Raw genomic sequence first — 17219 nt, 5'->3', positions numbered from 1 at the left:
CTCTACTTAGAGAATTTTAAGGCTACAAAACTACTTCCAGAACCAATTAATTTCATAAGTAGAGGTACCACTCCCATAGAAAGCTCTCAGTAAGGGCTTTAAAATGAGGCACTTTATTTTGATGACAATTTGGTATCTGTTCTACATGCTGCCATGTGCAATTATTGACTATGACCACCAAATTGGCCAAAATCTTCCCCAGAAATATAATTTTGGATAAAATGAAAACATTTGGCCAATACGTTTAACATATATTGTTTGTTCACCATATAGAAACAAACATTTTGATTTACAACAAACGCATTTGAAAACGACGTGACAAAATAATCATTTACATAGAAAAACCATATAATGGCCATTAACATGAGGTATGACTCCATACGGTTGGCTGCGTTTTCATTTTTAATGATCTATTGTACATTAAGGGCGGCATGGTGGATGACCATCTTATGATTTATGTGCCCTGTGAATCACCGTCTCTTGAAAACATAATTGTCCTGTATTCAGAAACAAAAGTACACATCCTGTATTGAGCTTTCAAGGGACGCGCTTCGTCCCTAATTATCATGAAACTTGAAAATAGTGTTTTATTTGTAGAACGAACGAAAACTGGTACGGGGCTTAACAAGAATATGCAGGTTAACGTATTCCGCTGCCTCTCGTTTTGACCAATGAGCTGACAGAACAATGACAATACGAAATCTCACTCATGTCATTGGTCGAGGTACTGTGGCTTGCCATGATGAAAACTGAATATAGCATAGGAATATGGACGATAATAAAAATGTGGTAAATAGAGAGTTCGAGTGAAACTTGAGTAAAAAGCATGTTCAAAATGATTATCATTTGTTTTCTTGTTCTTCTTTGTGTGCCGTATTTTCTGCACTACAAGGCGCACTTTAAAGCCTTTTATTTTATCATAAACCGACAGTGCACCTTATAATCCAATGCGCTTTATATATGGATCAATATTGGTTAATCATGGCATGAAATTCCCTTTAGCGCAGCTCCATCTAGTGGTATGCATAACGCAACCCCAACCTCTACTACTACTGTGCCTTATGGATCTCAGCGCCGCATTCTACACGATTGATCACAACATACTACTCAGCAGACTGGAACAGTGGGTAGGGCTCACTGACACTGTTCTTCATTGGTTCACATCTTATTTACATTATAGGGATTTCTTTGTGTCACTCGAAATCCATCAGTCAGAACGAACCAAATTCACGTGTGAAGTCCCTCAAGGGTCAATTCTTGGATCACTCTTATTTAACATCTACCGTAATTTCCGGACTACAAGCCGCTACTTTTTTCCCTCATTTTGGGTCCTGCGGCGTGTGCAATGATGCGGCCAATTTGTGTATTTTTCTGACGGCCGCCAGGGGCGCTCGAGCATGGAATGTGGGAGTGAGACACGTGGAATATATGTGTCGAGGAAGACGCTAGTTTGCACTATTACCGGTGGTTTTACTTTGTGCGTTGTGTATGAATAGAGGTGGCGGACCCTCGTCTTTGTGCATGAGTAGAATTGGCAGACCTGCATCATGGAAAATGCTAGAAGAAATTAAATTGGCCATCTGAGTTGTATGGGAAGCTTTGATGACGGGCGGTGAGAGATCATTTGCCAAGACTCGCCAAATGCGAAGAGCAGCTTTTGCACAGGTTTGCCGGGGGAGCCTGGCAGCGTGAAGCGCTGTGAAAGAGTCCGCCATCACCAACGGGTTTCGAGGGGCCAGTCTGCTGTGTGACGAGGAGGACCGCACAGGCTGGGACATTGAAGGCGACAGCGAAGGAGAGACTGAGTAGGTGCGTGGCGAAGTGCATCTGAGTGTCTTCATATCCGACACTGAGGGTGAAGACTTCCATGGTTTGAATGCACAGGAGGAAGATGAAGATTGCTTACAAAGACTTTTATGTTTTTATTAACCAGCACAATTAGTGCTGCACCGCCATGCTGATGCTATGTAACTTCCGTGCTGCTGCTATATAACTGCCGTGTTTGCCGGAGCAGTTTGGAACGAAAAGTTAAGGTGTGTTATTAAAATTTTGAAAACTGTGTATTTCTTTGTCAATGTCTCTTGTTACTAAGTGGGCACACGCAGCTTATAGGCAGGAGAGGCTTATGTATGTACAAAATGGTTTTTCCTTTGAAAATGTTCTGGGTGAGGCTTGTAATCAGGGGCGCCCAATAGTCCAGAAATTATGGTATATGCTTCCCTTAGCTCAGATTATGGAACAGTATGACATCTCCTATCACACCTATGCAGAGGACACACAACTCTACATTTCTTTGTCCCCACATGATTATAGTCCCTTAGGCTAGGTTCATACTACAGGTCTTAATGCACGAATCCGATTTTTTCGTGTTTTTCCGACTCGAAGAAAAGAATGAAGAAAAGAATAAGCCTTACAATTTTCCATTTTCATTCTGCCGAATGAGCAATATTTCATTATTGCACACATGGACGAGTCGGGGCAAACTGAAGCACCCACGTCATTTCACGCACACACGTCAAGGCTCATGTGTATGCGTGTATGCGTTCCATCAGCCCATATAAACTTTGAATATAAAACTAAACGGGGACAATTAATGTCTGTTATTTGTGTCCTCTTTTTGGAAATCAAAATATGATCACTCTGGAATGACATACCGCTAGCATGTGTGGTCTTTTGTTTTGATGCTTCTGCGCATGCGGGTCTCCTTACTGAGCGCATCACGGACTGCGAATTAGTGCGCATGCGTGATACTTGAGCGGTCCTAATGGATAAAGGCACTCTGAACGGGCAGCCGAAAAAAACAGATATGGCAAAAAATTAGATTTGTGCATTAAGACCTGTAGTATGAACCTAGCCTTAGTCTCCCTGAGTAAATGCATTCATCAAATCAATGAATGGATGTGCCAGAATTTTCTTCAGTTAAATGTGGAAAAGACAGAAGTGATAATTTTTGGGCCAAAAAGGAAAGATCAAAGATAAGCAGGCACCTTAGCACAATGTCACTTACAGCTTCAAATGAAGTCAGAAACCTTGACGTAATTATTGACTCAGACCTAAAATTTGAAAGCCATCTAAAGTCCGTCACTAAATCCGCTTATTACCACCTAAAAATATAACCAGAATTAAGGGGCTTCTGACTCAACAAGACATGGAAAAACTTATGCATGCATTCATTTTCAGCAGATTGGACTACTGCAACGGTATATTTACAGGTCATGATTAAAAAAATCAGTCAGGAAGCTGCAGCTAGTACAGAATATTGCAGCCAGAGTCCTCACAAATACAAGGAAACTGGACCATATTACACCGGTTTTGAAATTGTTACATTGGTTTCCAGTGTGACAAAGGATAGACTATAAAATACTACTGCTCGTCTATAAAACACTTAACGGCCTTGGACCAAAATGCATGCTTGATTTGTTAGATTCCTATGAAACATCTAGACCCCTAAGGTCGTCTTGAACCGGTCTCCTGTATGTTCCAAGAACAAGAACCAAGCAGGGTGAGGCAGCATTTATTTATTATGCTCCTCACCTCTGGAACAAGTTACCTGAAGGTCTGAAGTATGCTCAAACTGTTAGCTCCTTTAAATCAGGGCTAAAAACGCTTCAGTTTAACACTGCATATCCATAACTGTCTATCAATCTATTTGCTTTCTTTTACTCTTGTGCTTATCTCCATTGCTGATTTCAATTATTAGCAGTAGTAGTAGTATTTGTTTTATTTTTTTTTTCTATTCGTGGTTAAATGCGCTTTTCATGTATAACTTTATTTCCTATTTCGATTGTCTTTATTTTTACGTTCTATTGATTTTAATGTGATTTTTATGATCTTGTGATGTAAAGCACTTTGAATTGCCTTGTGTTGAATTGAGCTATATAAATAAATTTGCCTTGCCTTGCCCTATAATGCACTGCACTTGATATATGAATAACGTTTTAAAATAGGCCATTCATTCAAGGTGTGACTTCTCCGATGTGCTCTGTAGTGCAGAAAATACAGTACTTTATTTTCACTTAATTGTATTATAATTTTGTGTTCTGTCAATTTCGTTTGTATTTCCCCTATATATTTGGAGTGATCATTTGAAAAATGTTATTTCTGAGGGGAAAAAGTTTAACTAAGAGTTTGTTTGCATTTAAAAAAAAAAAAAAAAAAAATTTTAAAAAGGGACAACCACCCGAAAACACAAAGGCTCAGTACATTAAAAGTTAAATTATACCGTTTTGAATTTAGCAGAATAGATATTAATTTCATTCTAGTATTCTATGTTATAAAAATACACTGTTCTTCTCCTCTTCTATCTGCTTCCTTCCTTTCTGTCCCCCAATAACCCCTTCCTGCTCGCTGCTTTCTCCTAATAAACAAAATATAATGAACAACCACAATGGGAGTATATCAAACGCTTATGTGATACATTAAAACTGTTCAGACCATAAGGACACTCAGATTCCTATTCTCCGTGTCCAATCAGCTGAACAGGACGGATAAAAAAATAACATAAAATAAATACTGTACATAGCTGATAATTATTGTTTTTCTATGTGCTTAGATGACTCATAAATATGTACCTAATTAATTAAGGTTTGAGTATAATTATTACAATATCATCATTCTAATTAAAAAAAAAAAAAAAAACATCACATACAAAAAATAATTGAAGGGTGACGGTTATCGGGCTGGCCAGCCTCACCAATGAGGTCCCTTATTTTTTGTTCAGGGAGTTGGCAAACATACCTGTGATTGGCTGGCAACCAGTTCAGGGGATAATCCACCTCTTATTATCTGTGAGAGATACAGATAATGGATATAAATTGCTAATTTCCTCCGTAAATTATCATGGCAAATAGAGGTATAACTATTAATTAGTCACTGCCTTGCTCAAAGGTGCGAAAGCAACAGCCAGGAACCAAACCTAAATGACTTCACTGTATTCAATTGAGTAGAAAACTTGAAATATTCAACATTTTAGCTCACATGAATGAACAGCTTTTGAGTGAGCATAATGGCCCCTTGGGTCGATAAAAACCAGGCGGAATCAATTTGTGTCAAACGGCACATTTACTCCATCTACAGTAATTGGGATTTGGCTGTACGCACACACACCCCCATACTGTACTGGGTACTGATGCCTCAGGAGACCTAATTAGATTTACTGGTTGAATTGCAACGTTTATGCCAAACACACTTTTTGTGAGGATGCTAGAGTGCAAATGCGTGTGCCTAACAGTGCGTGCAGCTCATGTGAGCTAATTGTTTTTATTTGATAGAAGGAAGAAGGTTAACAAAGACTAGCCTCATACATGTCAAGGGTTCTTAAAAAACCTCCCCAGCTGCTGTGTTTGAGTGGGACTTTAGCTAGCTAGATGAGGCTAGCTAGAATAAACTTTTTTTTTAACTACCGAGGTACTGAAATGACCAACCAATTTAATTACGGTAATTTTCGGACTATAAGACGCTACTTTTGTCCGTCATTTTGAATCCTGTGGCTTGTAGTCCAGTGCGGCTTATTTGTTGATTTATTTGAGCTAATAGGCAACACTTTATTTGATAGCGGCGTCGTAAGACTGCCATTAAGACTCCATAATACACTATCATGGGCATTAATGAATGTTTATGACTGATGTCATTAAGTGTCATCCAGCAAATTATGTCACTAACTCTATTTATGTTCAGCTCGGATCTTTTACATCCATTCAAAAGTGAGATAATTTGGCGGATGACACAAAATGACATCTGTCATAAGCATTCATTATTGCTCATGGCAGTGTCATGTCATAATTATAATGGTGTAGCAAATACCACAACTAGCATTTAATGAAACTGTTGTAACAGTAACTGAAGAAATAGCACAGAACATGAATTTTGAATGTTATTTACATCTGTAGCACAGATGTAGGAGGCATCTTGGACGACAACAGTGTTGAGAGCAGGTGGCAGCAGAGGTTGACTCTCTCCCTCAAGGAAGCAGTGATGTCCAAATAAAGCTTCTTGAAGCAACGAAGCTTTGCAGCCAATTGGTTCAAAGCTTCATGGTGGTTCATTTGGTCTTATGACAAACTTATGATGCCACTGTTAAATAAAGTTTTATCATTCAATATCTTTTGGTGTAAATATCCTATAATGCAGTGAGGAAAGCTGCGGCTTATAGTCCAGAGCATCTTATCTATGAACAAATCCCTTTTTCGTGTCAGATTTGGTGGGTGGTGGCTTATAGTCAGGTCCGCCTTATAGGCTCACGAAAACGGCGATCTCACGATATGGCAATACCAAGGGCATAGGTTTAGTCTCAACGTTGGTAGGGACGATATAACAGCATAACCTGCATGTACACTTTTTGCTGGGGACGGGACGTTAATAAGACCAGATTATTGAACGGGAGTCAGGGCTACATTTGTCACAAATATGAACCTAATTACCGTATTGGCCCGAATATAAGACAGTGTTTTTTGCATTGAAATAAGACTGAAAAAGAGGGGGTAGTCTTATATTCGCGGTCTAGACATTATACCCATTCACAACGCTAGATGACGCCAGATATCATTGAAGCGATGTTCTGTCATGACAGATCTCAGCTACTCTCCCCATTCACGACGCTAGATGGCGCCAAATATCATTAAAGCGATGTTCTGTCATGACAGATCTCAGCTACTCTCCCCATTCACGACGCTAGATGGCGCCAAATATCATTAAAGCGATGTTCTGTCATGACAGATCTCAGTTTGCATTATTTTATTGCAATGTTTTTCCTTATTCAGATTTGTTTCAAGACTACAGTTACAGTTAGACTTCACTTTGATGGTTAATGCAGTTATTGCAATTTTGTTGTCTCATCACAATAGATTGGTTTATTTACATTTCAAAAACTAGAAGCCATTCATTTAGGAATGTGATTGCACTTTAGTTTACATATTTAAATGTTCAGATATTAAGATTTGAATGAGGCAAAATAACATGCTTTTTCTCTCAAATATATTGTTATAATCATTTGTCTCAGATGTACTGTAAAAAAAATTTCTGTATAAAAATTAATTTGGTGTTCAAAAAGTTTTTTTCAAACTTAAGTCTTGAAAAAGAGGGGGTCATCTTATAATCAGGGCTGTCTTATATTCAGGCCAATACGGTTTTTGACAGGCGAAATGATCAATGCAAAATAAATCTATATTGACTTTTACTAACTTTCATGTGTATTGGTTCAGGTAATACGTTTCATTCAACATTTTTCAAGTGTAAGTCCCTTCATTTGAAAAATGGGGAGGTATCCAAGAATGGGTCCACTTCTGGGGGACACTGGAGACCTAGACCTGGACCAAGACTCAAACTAAAGTATGATAATATAAAGGTGATTTGGGAAAAAGATTAATGAAAAAGAATCTCAGATATCCAAGGACTGATTTACATCTGAGGCATACTAGACTACACCAAAACTCAGATTTTTTTTTTCATGTCAGTTCATGTTCATGTCAGTGTCCCCCTGAAGTGGACCCATTCTTGGACAGCTCCCTATTGTTTTTTTTTTAATTTAAATAAGGGGACTTGTCTTGCACTCTGAAGCCACCGCGTTGCATTACCGTAATGCACATAATGAAAAAAAAATGATCCAAATGAGGGACGGCTAGCTTGACTTCGTTGTTCTTTGTGGAGGCTGTCCTGACCTTGCCTGGCACGGCCAGACTGTTCTCCATGTATTTTTCAAACACTGTGAGAATAGTCTGGGACCCAGCCCATTAACAACCTCTCGAGCAAGCACAAAATCAACAGTCCAATCAGATTCGTTTATTGGCGTGACGTGTTCTTAACGAGCAACGTCACTCTTCCGCGTCGGAAGTCGTCTCCACAACAACACAACTGGTGAACAGGAGAGCTGAGAATATGTTCCAGTCCACTCCGAATAAACTCCGCTCTACTCGTATGTTTACTTCCGCGCCGAAGTCCCTCGTCGCTTTAATAACGTCACGTTCACCCGTCGCTGATTCGTCCACTACGCTGTCTGTTTGCTGTGGCTTGCTCTGCCATGGAAATTTTATCAGCTGAATGTTGGCCAGACTCAATAGCTGGAACAGCGGTGAGTCTGGTGTACCAGGCTTGACCTGACCACAACAGTTTTGCAGGTTAGCAAGTTCACACAGCTTAATGTTATGCTGACTCTGATGCAGGTTGTACTTTCAGTAGCAAAATTAGTGGTGTTCCCCCCACCTCCACAAAATTGATGTCCTTTTACATTACTTACAGCGGCTGCTGCTGGCCGAAAAAAAACCCTCTAATATCACTCCTCTTCAAAGGGAGCGGAGGAGGCGGCATGTTGCCAACATGAATCTTTCAGGGCTGTGTGAGTGTGCTTGTGTGGCGGGAGGGGGGGTTGGGGGGGTCAAGTCATCAGCCAATCAAATGTGCGTTTGGAGGCAAAAAATGGACTGGCAAATTCAGCAAGTGAAAAAGGATACATTTAAGTTTAAACATACTGAAAATAATCCACTGAATAAACGTAGGATCTATTCTATCCTAACAACATATGGGAAGACAATCTACATTACCTATATAACTGAAATCATTATATAATGCAAATAAGTTGCTTAAAAGTTGGTGAGAACATTCTGAGCATCCTGAAAAGTTCCCTATGCAAACCTACACCCTTGGGCAATACAATAATTAGCGATACATGGGTCAGGAAATGATTCTAGGATATTCTACGATACAACTAATAAATAGAAAAACAAGGTCTTTTAATTGTTGCTGTGTGGAAACGAATTAACATTTGTTCATTCGCTACTACCATCTCTCCCACTTCAAACGGATTGGATGTCTATGGCTGTCAGTGGAAGCCAATTTCAGACGATGAGTTAATTTTGAGGAATTGCACGTCATTTCCTATTGATTTTCGGCCACTTCCTTTTCTTTTGCGGCATTTACGGGTCACTTCCTGTTGATTTTGGGGCATGTGCAGGTAATTTCCTATTGATTTTGGGTTACTGAAAAGGAAGTGACTCAAGAATGTCCACAAATAAATAGGAACTGACTCAAAATCAACACGAAGTAACTTGTAAATGTACTAAAATGAACAGGGACTGACCTGTAAATGCCCACAAAAGACTGGGTGTGAATGTTCCGGTTTCAGTGCCATCGCTAGATGTCTGATCCAGTCAAAACGAATTGGATGTCTAGCGGTGTCAATGGCAGCCAGTTAGCTAATGTGAACACTATTCTAATGGAAGAATTTGGTAGCAACCTGTCGCTTACTTTTTTAAATGATATATCGATTCTTGGGAGGGGCATTTTCAAGTTCAAATTAGGGTTGTCAAATGATTATAATTTTTAATCGAGTTAATTACAGCTTAAAAATTAATGAATCGTAATTAATTGCAATTCAAACCATTTATAAAATATGCCATATTTTTCTGTAGATTATTGTTGGAATGGAAAGATAAGACACTTGACGCATATATACATTCAACATACGGTACATAGGTACTGTATTTGTTTATTATAACAATAAATCAACAAGATGGTAGTGTATTTCGGATCATTTTTGATGTAATTGTCAGATTATGAACTACAGATCCAAAATCTTAATCAGTGGTTTTAAGAGAAAAGGAAAGAATGCTTTTTTGTGTGTCTTACTTTTCTTCAAAAAATAACAGGTGCATGTTTTAGAGAGAACTAGTGCAAATGTGGTGAGAACACAGACAGTGATTGGGACTGTTTCAAACACACTGAAATACATAGTTGGCAAATATTAAAAATAGGGCTGTCAAAGGATTAAAATTTTTAATTGAGTTAATCACAGCTTAAAAATTAATTCATCGTAATTAATTGCAATTCAAACCATCTCTAAAATATGCCATATTTTCCTGTAAATTAATGTTGGAATGGAAATATAAGACGGATATATAAATTCAACAAACTGTACATAAGTACTGTGTTTATTATAACAATAAATCAGCAAGAATGCATTAACATTATTAACATTCTGTTAAAGCGATCCATGGATAGAAAGACTTGTAGTTCTTAAAAGATAAATGTTAGTACAAGTTATAGAAATTTTATATTAAAACACCTCTTAATGTATTCTTTTTATTAAAATTTGTAAAATATTCAATCAAAAAAAACCTAGTAGCTCGCCATTGTTTATGTCAATAATTACACCATGCTCACTCATTGTACTTAAACCAATAAAATCATTTGGACCCAAGCGCCAGAAGAGGGCGCCAAACACCAGAAAACAAGTTACAAGCGGATATTACACTGCTGTCATTTTAATCTGTTTGAGCGGGGCATGTGCGTTAATTGCGTCAAATATTTTAACGTGATTAATTTAAAACATTTATCAACGCCCGTTAACCCGATAATTTTGACAGCCCTAGTTCAAATATGAATCGTTAGGGTGACATTTATAAAATTACCCAAAATAAGGAGAGAAGGCACTCAGCTTTTTTGGAAACTTACAAGGAGAATGGAAGGGAGCTATACAGTGCAATAGTAGACTACACAATACAGTCCCTGAACATTGTTCTACCCTCAGCCTTCAGTCTCCTTTCTTTTTTTGGGATGGGGCTACAGATGGGCAACAGATAGGTGTCTTGCCCTAAAAGGAAATTGGGGAAGCAAGCTGGCGGCCAGGGGTGGGTAGTAATGCGTTACATTTACTTAGTTACATTTAGTTGAGTAACTTTTTGAGAAAATGTACTTCTTAGAGTAGTTTTACCACACAGTAATTTTTACTTTTACTTAGTAGATTTGTGAAGAAACACTACTCTTACTCCACTACTTTGGGCTACACTAGAGTCGTTACATTTTTCGTCTTTATTCTACATATTCACTTATTTTCAAGAGATGCCGACAGTAGCTGTCTTAGTTTCACCAATGAGACGTCGAAACAATAACAACATGACCTCATTGTACCAATCAGAGTTAACAATGTTTTTTCTCCACTAGAGGGCACTTATGCTCTTTGGACAGGTGATGTTTCATATCATTGTTCTGGTCTGAATTCGATGATTTTGTGTCATCGTTTTGGCCTAATATGGTCATGTAATAGTTTATAATACAGTATAATAATAACAGTTCATATCGATGAAGTTGTGCTGAGAAGAGAAATATACAATGATTAAAAAAAAAAAAAAAAAAAAAATTAACAATTACTCGCAATGTTACTCATTACTTGAGTATTCTTTTCAACTAATACTTTTTTACTCTAATTTGAATACATTTTTGGATGACTACTTTTACTTGAGTAATAATGTTTAGAAGTAACGCTACTCTTACTTGAGATTATGAATTGAAATTCTTTGGCTACTCTATCCACATCTGCTGGCGACACCCCTTGAACTTGTTTTGCTATTTGTGTGACTGTCGGTGGAATTAGTTCACATATGACAAAACATCTCTATTTAGCAATATGCATTTAGCAGCAGTTTAAATGTGGCAGTTTGATTTCTTAATGTACAGTTGTGGTCAAAAGTTTACATACACTTGTGAAGAACATAATGTCATGGCTCTCTTGAGTTTCCAGTTATTTCTACAACTCTTGATTTTTCTCCGATAGAGTGATTGTAACAGATACTTCTTTGTCACAAAAAACATTCATGAAGTTTGGTTTTTTTATGACTTTATTATGGGTTAACAGAAAAAGTGATCAAATCTGCTGGGTCAAAAATATACATACATGGATCTGAAAAAGCGAATCATTGACTTGAACAAGTCAGGAAAGTCACTTGGAGCCATTTCAAAGCAGCTGCAGGTCCCAAGAGCAACTGTGCAAACAATTGTAAGTATAAAGTGCATGACACTGTATTGTCACTGCCACAATCAGGAAGAAAACGCAAGCTATCACCTGCTGCTGAGAGAAAATTGGTCAGGAGGGTGAAGATTCAACCGAGAATCACCAAAAAGCAGATCTGCCAAGAATTAGAAGCTGCTGGAACACAGGTGTCAGTGTCCACAGTCAAGCGTGTTTTGCATCTCCATGGACTGAGAGGCTGCCGTGCAAGAAGGAAGCCCTTGCGCCAGAAGCGGCACCTTAAGGCTCAACTGAAGTTTGCTGCTGATCACATGGACAAAGATAAGACCTTCTGGAGGAAAGTTCTGTGGTCAGACGAAACAAAAATTGAGCTGTTTGGCCACAATGCCCAGCAATATGTTTGGAGGAGGAAAGGTGAGGCCTTTAACCCCAAGTACACCATGCCTACCGTCAAGCACGGTGGTGGTAGTATTATGCTGTGGGGCTGTTTTTGCTGCCAATGGAACTGGTGCTTTACAGAGAGTAAATGGGATAATGAAGAAGGAGGATTACCTTCAAATTCTTCATGATAACCTAACGTCATCAGCCCGAAGATTGGGTCTTGGGCGCAGTTAGGTGTTCCAACAGGACAATGACCCCTAACACACATCAAAAGTGGTAATGGAATGTCTAAATCAGGCTAGAATTAAGGGTTTCGAATGGCCTTCCCAAAGTCCTGACTTAAACACCATTGAGAACTTGAGGACAATGCTGAAGAAACGAGTCCATGTCAGAAAGCCATCAAATTTTACTGAACGGCACCAATTCTGTCAAGAGGAGTGGTCAAAGATTCAACCAGAAGCTTGCCAGAAGCTTGTGGATGGCTACCAAAAGCGTCTAATTGAAGTGAAAATGGTCAAGGGACATGTTACCAAATATTAGCGCTGCTATATGTATATTTTTGACCCAGCAGATTTGATCACTTTTTTCTGTTCGCCCATAATAAAGTCATAAAAAAAACAAACTTCATGAATGGTTTTTGTGACAAAGAAGTATCTGTTCCAATCACTATCAGAGAAAAATCAGAGTTGTAGAAATAACTGGAAACTCAAGAGAGCCATGACATTATGTTCTTCACAAGTGTATGTAAACTTTTGACCACAACTGTATGCCTCTCAAATGCTGACCTGTGGAATGAAGGCCTGTTTGAACCGATGTAATGACAAGGTAGTTTTACTGAGAGCAAAACATGTACCAGTATATCTATATTTTTCTGGCAATCAATCATCAACAATTCGACTTCATTTTAGGCAATCATTGCTAAAAGCAAATATTTAATAAGAATCTAAATAATTATCTTATCAAGCATATCAATAACAAAGTAACGCGATATATCACCTTTTCGATATATTGTAACAACCTTACTTAACACCTAACCTCACTTGCAAGTTTTCAAACAGTTTCTTTAGTCGTTTTTGAAAACAAAGGTTTGAATGGAACAATGTATCACCTGAACCAATACATATGAAAGTTAGTATGTCAATACAGATGTATTTCGCATTAATTATATAGCCTATCAATTAATTAGGTTTATATTCGTGAGAAATGTAGCCTTGACCCCCAGTCACCCGATCTGTTTGGTCTCATTAATGTCCCGTCCGCAGCAAAAAGTGTACATGCAGTTTATGCTGTTATATCGTCCCCACCAATGTTTAGACGCCCTTGCTCACTTCTATTTCTCACCTAATTGACTTGTTTGCTGCCATTGACGGAAAAAGATGCCTAATCCATTTGAACTTTGAAGGCTAGCAGTAAATCACTCTATGGGTTAAAAACAAACAAAAGAAGCTTTAAAGCCAAAATCCTTTTCCAGGCAATCAAAGCTGCACAGATTGCCTAATGTGTATCGTACCCTGCACATGTCATTATATAAGAAATAATACATAATAATTGTGGAGGTGTGTGAGTCGTGTCTTGGATCCTGTCGGCACCTCTGGCTAATGATGTATGAAGAATGAGAAGCGCTACCGTGGCTTTAATTGGTGTCTGTTTGCTTTGCCAGGGGACCCTCGCAGACAGTAAATCAAACCTGTGATAAAAAACAACCCTTCCCTGGCAGACACACACACACACTGAGTAATCAGTCAGTGTTAGGTGGCAGCAGGAAATGGAATTGTATTGCTTAGGGGGTTAAAAGCTCGGGCGTGGTTGCCAAGCAAGGGGAAGAACAGCCTTTAGACGCTGGCCGTTAATGCCAACCATTGAGCTGAAAGCTCTGATTTGATTTGATTGTATTTTATCTTCACATACATCTGAAATCACCATATGAACAAAGCCAGGGTCTCCCCATTAAATCCAAAGAAAACTTATAGTCAGGACAACAATCTGACTGAACTCTGCAATCCAGTGGAATGACCGACCACTTTTTCTCCTGTAATGATACATGTTTGTTTTTGTCCAAATAACATTTTGTAGTACTGGACAGCACTGATAATCAGGCACAGTTTATTGACGGCGTGCTCCTGGAGGCCTCTTGAACCTAAATGACTTAGTCAATAACGCTTAGGTCATGGTCGCGTAGCAACCGTGGGCTCACACCGAAGGCAAAGTGACTCCACTAATCAGTGGATTTTTTAAAAGAAGAGGCAGAAAGAGAGGGAGTAGGGAATAAAATTACTCTCCTCATCGTTTATCAGCTTTATTCCTAGTGCTCAGAAAGGATTTAAAAGGAAAATCCTGCATATACAGTCCCTGACTCTAGGTGTCTTTTAGAGGATATACCTGGAAGCTTGGGTGAAATGCTGACAAAGTACTGCAGGCATTTATTCTTTGTTTTGTCACGTGTGCGCTGCCAATGTGGCTGTAACGGAAAAATATAACAAAAGAAGGTATCTGAAGTGAGCCGCTGTGCATTAGCGTAAATCAGAATATAGCCGATTTAGGATGAAGGAAGATTTATGTGAAACGCATATTTGCTCCAAGGCAATTTGTAGTTAAAATGTTGGGTTTTTAATGAATTACATTCTATTTTTGACGGGGTTTGCTTTATTGTTGGTCTGTGAAAAATAGGAAGAGCAGGAAGGAATGTTTTAACCTGGGCATTTGACAAAACAGCCTGTGGTCATGGCTTGTGTTGTACCCAGGGGAGGAACTTAGAGGGTGCTGGGTCCCGGTTTGTAGGCTTAAAGTGGTCATGGTTGGGCGAGGGTCAAAGAGAAAGGCAAGATGAAGCGCGGAGCTGTAATATAGTGTTTAAGTTTTATAATAAAGTGGGGCAAATAAGTATTTAGTCAACCACTAATTGTGCCAGTTCTCTCACTTGAAAATATTAGGCCTGTAATTGTCAACATGGGTAAACCTCAACCATGAGAGACAGAATGTGGGGAAAAAAAAAAAAAAAATCCCATTGTTTGATTTTTAAAGAATTTATTTGCAAATCATGGTGGAAAATAAGTATTTGGTCAATACCAAAAGTTCATCTCAATACTTTGTTATGTACCCTTTGTTGGCAATAACGGAGGCTAAACGTTTTCTGTAACTCTTGACAATCTTTTCACACACTGTTGCTGGTATTTTGGCCCAGTCCTCCATGCAGATCTCCTCTAGAGCAGTGATGTTTTGGGGCTGTCGTTGGGCAACACGGACTTTAAACTCTCTCCACAGATTTTCTATGGGGTTGAGATCTGGACACTGGCTAGGCCACTCCAGGACCTTGGGAGTTCTTCGGATGCAATTCAGTATTCTTTCTCCTCCAAACACGAGAACCTGTGTTTCTACCAAAAAGTTCTATTTTGGTTTCATGTAACCATAACACATTCTCCCAGTCCTCTTCTGGATCATCCAAATGCTCTCTAGCGAACTGCAGACAGGCCTGGACGCGTACTTTCTTCAGCAGGGGGACACGTCTGGCAGTGCAGGATTTGAGTCCCTGGTGGTGCATTGTGTTACTGATAGTAGCCTTTGTTACTGTGGTCCCAGCTCTCTGTAGGTCATTCACTAGGTCCCCCCGTGTGGTTCTGGGATTTTTGCTCACCTTTCTTGTTATCATTTTGACGCCACGGGGTGAGATGTTGCGTGGAGCCCCAGATCGAGGGAGATTATCAGTGGTCTCGCATGTCTTCCATTTTCTAATAATTGCTCCCACAGTTAATTTCTTTACACCAAGCATTTTACGTATTCAGTTTCAGTCTTCCCAGCCTAATGCAGGTCTACAATTTTGTCTCTGGTGTCCTTCGACAGCTCTTTGGTCTTGGCCATAGTGTAGTTTGGAGTGTGACTGACTGAGGTTGTGGATAGGTGTCTTTTATACCGATAATGAGTTAAAACAGGTGCCATTAATACAGGTAACGAGTGGAGCCTCGTTAGACCTCGTTAGAAGAAGTTAGACCTCTTTGAGAGCCAGAAATATTGCTTGTTTGTAGGTGACCAAATACTTATTTTCCTGTCTAATTTGGAAATAAATTCTTTAACGGGAAAAAAAAGTGATTTTCTGTTGGGGTTTTTTCCCACATTCTGTCTCTCGTGTGTGAGGTTTACCCATGTTGACAATTACAGGCCTCTCTAATCTTTTCAAGTTGGAGAACTTGCACAATTGGTGGTTGACCAAATACTTATTTGCCCCACTGTATCTCTGCCAGCTAGTTATCTGGAGGGGCCTGAAAAACAGTTTCCATTTGCTCCCCCGACACACACACACGTCGGACAATCATCTCAAGAGGCCTGCGAAAGTGTGGACAGGCCTGCGGATAATTGTCCACTAGCACTAGCTAGTTGGAAGGTCCACCCTGGGGTTTATCACACCCGGGCTCTGTTCACATTTGATCCGTCACTGGTTAATGTACTGATACAGTGATATGAAAAAGTATCTGAACCTTTTGGAATTTCTCATATTTCCGCATAAAATCACCATCAAATGTGATCTGGTCTTTGTCAAAATCACACAGATGAAAATACAGTGTCTGCTTGAACTAAAACCACACAAACATTTATAGGTTTTCATATTTCAATGAGGACGGTATGCAAACAATGACAAAAGGGGGAAAAATAAGTAAGTGCCCCCCCCCCCCACACACACACACTTCAACTGTCCAACAGACGGCATCAGGTTTTCTGCAAAACATGATGAAGTTTTGAATTCATGAATCCATTCTTCCATTAATGATTGCAAGTTGTCCAGGATCTGAGGCAGCAAAACAGCCCCAAATCATGACGCTCTCTCCACCATGCTTCACCGTGGGGATGAGGTGTTGATGTTGGTGAGTTGTTCCATTTTTCCTCCGCACATGACGTTGTGTGTTACTCCCAAACAACTTTGGTTTCATCAGTCCACACTGTATTTTCATCTAGTGATTTTGACAAATATGAGATCACATTTGATGGTGATTTTATGCAGAAATGTGAGAAATTCCAAAAGGTTCAGACACTTTTTCATACCACTGTACCAGATACAGCTATAAAATGCAGTAGTGGATGAAAGTACAAGTATCAAAAGAAAAATTTCTAA

The 17219-nt window shown here is 39.1% G+C and overlaps 1 protein-coding gene across 2 annotated transcripts in view; it reads right to left on the bottom strand.

Annotated features, from left to right (window-relative positions):
* The window catches only part of pleca (plectin a), a 267011-nt gene extending 253450 nt beyond the window's left edge, over window positions 1–13561 (bottom strand). For both annotated transcript variants that reach the window (XM_057827668.1, XM_057827669.1), the window contains exons 1-2: window positions 13460–13561; window positions 4738–4785 (exon numbers count right to left, since the gene is read on the bottom strand). The gene's annotated coding sequence lies outside the window, so the exon portion shown is untranslated. The remainder of the gene's footprint in view (window positions 1–4737; window positions 4786–13459) is intronic.
* Between the last annotated feature and the right edge of the window lie 3658 nt (window positions 13562–17219).

The sequence above is a fragment of the Corythoichthys intestinalis genome, chromosome 22, assembly GCF_030265065.1.
Source record: "Corythoichthys intestinalis isolate RoL2023-P3 chromosome 22, ASM3026506v1, whole genome shotgun sequence".
Taxonomy (NCBI): domain Eukaryota; kingdom Metazoa; phylum Chordata; class Actinopteri; order Syngnathiformes; family Syngnathidae; genus Corythoichthys; species Corythoichthys intestinalis.
The sequence above is the reverse complement of the archived record's forward strand: the minus strand, read 5'-3'. Positions and strand labels throughout refer to the sequence as shown.